This window comes from Mus caroli, chromosome 2, assembly GCF_900094665.2.
Source record: "Mus caroli chromosome 2, CAROLI_EIJ_v1.1, whole genome shotgun sequence".
NCBI classification, from domain to species: Eukaryota; Metazoa; Chordata; class Mammalia; order Rodentia; family Muridae; genus Mus; species Mus caroli.
In genome coordinates, this window is record NC_034571.1 from 111,384,814 (window position 1) to 111,388,987 (window position 4,174).

Sequence of the window (4,174 nt, forward strand, 5' to 3'; positions counted from 1 at the left end):
TGAGTCACCAGAACCACAGCCAAAAATAAACCCATATTGCCTGAGTTGGTCTCATAGTCTCAAATGATCCTCCACCCACTGCCTCAGGAGAAGTCTGCACAGCAGGTGCACACCTAGTTCAAACATCTTTTCCTTCCTTCCTTCCTTCCTTCCTTCCTTCCTTCCTTCCTTCCTTCCTTCCTTCCTCCTTCTCCCTTTTTCCTCTCTCTGTCCCTTCCCCAAGTATTTGTTTGCTTGTTTGTTTGTTTGTTTGTTTGTTTGTTTGAGTCAGTGTTTCATGTAATCCATACTGGTCTCTAACTCTGCATAGCCCAGGATGGCCTTGAATTTGTAATCCTCCTGCCGCTATCTCCTAAATGCTGGGATTATAGGCATGTGTCACCATGCCTGCTTTATGAGATGCTGGGGATCACACCCAGGGCGTTGTGCAGGCTAGTCCAGCATTTTACAAACTTAGCTATATCTCCAGTCCCACCCTTATTTCTTTATAACATATCCCGTTTGTAGTACAGTGTTATTGGTGACAGTAAATAGACTAATACAGACCCCATCTTTTTCTCTCCATGGAGACTGGGTGGTGCCATATCTTCCCACCATCCCATAATGATCCTCAAGATGGCGGGGTTGAGGGAAGGGGCTTCATCCCAAGCCTGAAATACCCATGAGGTCCAAGCATGCAGACATTGCCAGTCCTCTGAGGTGTTCACACTGCTCCTTATGTGATGATACCAGAGTCAAGGTCATGGGGGAGACAGAAGCTGGTGCTCTGCTTAGCCAAGGAACTCTTGGTGAGAGTCTCAGCAGAAAACCCATGAAAAGGGTCAAAGAGCAGCTGGTCCCCAAGCCCCTCAAAGGCTCATATTCCTAAAGAATTTGTGGAGCAAATCTGCCATACCTGGCATGGCCTGCCCACCACAGACACTCACTTAACTGAAAAGCAGACATCTATCTCATTGAAGGCAGGCTCACCCTGGGTATGTGTTACCCAGAGCAAGACTTACTGCCAGGTGTAGTGATGGACACCTGGAATACCAGCACCGAGGAGATGGAGCAGGCAAATCAGAAGTTCATGACCATCCTCAGCTATGTAGTGAGTTTGAGCCTAGCCTGGACTTACTGTTTGTGGAACTGTGAAAGGCAGTCTGTGTTCTGGTCAAACGAGGCTTACTCTGGAGAGACTCAGTAGAAAACTCTTCAAGGGACGGAACAGTGAGCCACGTTCCCAGACATAGGCACTTGACACCAAGAGTCCTTAACCCCATAATCCTCTGACTACAAAGCCCAGCCCATTATAAAAGGGGCTGCTCGGCCCCTCCTCTCTCTCTTAAGCTCTTATCTCTCATCTCTTCTCTCTCTCTAGCCTTCTTGCTCCCTCTCTCCCCCTCCCTTCTCTCCTCTCTCCCCCTCCTTTCTCCCCTCTCTCCACATGGTCATGGCCGGCCTCTACTTCTCTATTTTCTCTCTCTCTCCCTCTCCTTTTCTACAATAAAGCTCTAAAACCATGGACCGTCTCTTTTCACCAAAACCCTCTGTGCTAGAACAATGGAATAGGCCTTCCCCTAAAGAGCCAAGTCTAACCTCCAGCTGGGAGGCCTCTCAGCATTTCTAGCCACCAGGCCAGACCAAAGACTCTGGCCCACAGGGAAACCACTCAGCACCTTCTCCCTGTGTCCCCTTCTCTCTTCAGCCCCAGGGCTGACCAGGCTGCCCCCATCCTTACTTTGTTCTCAGCTCTTCTATGACACATATCAGTGTCTGGGATGTCCGAGACTGAGAATCTGTCATCTCTGGCCTCCATGAGGCCCAGAGACCCTGGACTGCTCCCTCTCTACCCCTGAGGACTGGGGTTCCATGGCTTCCCACAGCCAGACGTGTGGCAATCCCCCAAGTCCACCCACCCAGAGCCCTGGAGCTCTGGCAGGACTCAGGTCATCTCTCCCAGCCCATCTCTCCCCATGCCAGGCGCCCCACAACTGTTCACACTCCTTTCAGTCCCAAGTATAATTTGAGACAATTAATAGTAGACAAGGATAAAAAAGGACATGTAATAAGTATGAGGTAAGCATTATTCCAGAAAATGTGTTAGTAGTAGTTATTACAACCGTATGCACTATCTCACCTCTAACTTCCTCACAAACAAATCAGATAGGGGACACCTGGTGACTCACAGACTCCTCATTTATCAGTGAGTGTAGTCGAGAAACACACTTCCGGCACCAGGACTACCAGCCTGATACAAAGCAAATTTGTTTTCAGTAGGCAATTCTGCTGCAGGGAGGTAACAGGAGAACCCTGCACTTGGGATCCGAGGTCCCCTCTTCCCAGGATCACACACACACACACACACACACACACACACACATGCAAACAAACACACATTTCCACCATGCTTACCACTCCGGCTTCCTACTCCACTCTTCCCCAACGGTCTCGACCTGGAAGGCCTATGTCACCTAGGGTTCTTTTGTCCCCTGACTTGTACTTCATTTGGCCAATGGTAAGCCCTGGGTGGAGACCAGAAAGCTGGAGGAGAAAGAAACTGGAGGAGCCCCCATCCTCTGGGGGGGTCATGATTGTTGGGGGGCTCGTCTTGACCTGCTCCTGTCAGGCTCTGCCTTTGTTGCTGTTCCTCGATGAGTTCCTGGGTGGCTGTCCTATCTTGGACCATCAGAACTAGAGCCAACTGTTTCTAGCCACTGCTGTCCCCCAGTCTTCCATTTCTGTTCCCCATTTCTCTGCTCTTTGTAAATCATCTTGACTCGTCTCACTTACAATGTGTCACTGGTTTCCTGCTAGGACTTTGACTGACATAAAAGTTGTTTCCTTAGAAATGGATATGTGGCCAGGGAGATGGCTCAGCCACTCATGCACATGAGAAGCCAAGTTTGAATACCCAGAATCTATATAAAGCTGGGAATCGTAGCATAAGTCTGTCCTCCTAAGCACTTCTAAGGAGAGATGGAGATGGAGACAGGAATCCTTGGAGCTCACAAGCCATCTACCCTGTATACACAGCAGGCTGACAATAAAGAAACCCTGTTTTAAATCAGGTAGAAGGTAAAGACCAATACCAGAGGGTGTCCTCTGACTTCCACACTTGCACAGTGGGACAGAGGCCAAAAGAAGGAAGGGAGGTAGAGAGAGAGCAGAAGAGGTGAATTTGTTTCTATAACAGAGCCCAGCAAACGTGGCGAAAGTGAGGAATATTTTTCCCCTCCATAATGAGAAACCCTGGGCTGGTTGTAGCAGGAAAACTCTGCTTTCCCCGTTGGCTTCTTTTCAGCAAATAACGGGTGCCTTCCAGGTTGGTTTGATCCCATAGCCACATGGTACAGCCCCGTTCCAGACATCACCACTGTCTCCAAGACAGGCAGGAGAGTACCAGCAGGCAACTGTTTCCTCTTTCTCCTCCATCTTCAGACTTTCATTTGGGTTATAAGTAGAGCACAGGGACAAGAGAGACTCAGACACTGGGGAACAGAACGGCATGCTGAGGTGACAGACAATGATCTACTGCCTGCCTGATGAAGGTACAGCGACATGCCTGGCCCATGCACTTATCTGTGAACTCTCTCCCTCTCCCTCTCCCTCTCCCTCTCCCTCTCCTTCTCTCTCTCTCTGTTTTTCCAAGACAGGGTTTCTCTGTGTAGCCCTGGGTGTCTTGGAACTCACTCTGTAGACCAGGCTGGCCTCAAACTCAGAGATCCACCTGCTTCTGCCTCCTGAGTGCTGGGATTAGAGCCACCATTGCCTGGCTAGCTTGTTTTGTTTGTTTGTTTTGTTTTTTGTTGTTGTTTTGTTTTGTTTTTTAGATTTTCTTGATTAAGGATTGCTCTGGTAGGGCCTAGCCACATAGCCACAGTGTTCCTCTAAGGAAGGCCTCTGCCTCAGTTTCTTTCTCCAGGTTCCTACCGTTGACTTCTCTCATTGAAGGACTATAATCTCTAAGAGGGAGGAAACCCCCTCCTACCCCAACTTGCTTTTTGGTCAATGTTGTGCCACAGCAACGGATAAGCAAACTAGGGCACACTCTAAACAATCATCCTGCCACTGCAGGAGGGGCCCGGGGTTGATGCTGGGGGAGCCATGCAGACAGTCAGCCTCTGTGATGATGTCATTGGGAGCCATGCAGACAGTCAGCCTCTGTGATGATGTCATTGGGAGCCATGCAGAC

At 49.4% G+C, this 4,174-nt stretch overlaps 1 pseudogene; it reads left to right on the forward strand.

Moving 5' to 3' along the window:
- Positions 1 to 1,015: 1,015 nt before the first annotated feature.
- LOC110306921 overlaps positions 1,016 to 4,174 on the forward strand; it is a 21,758-nt pseudogene continuing 18,599 nt past the window's right edge.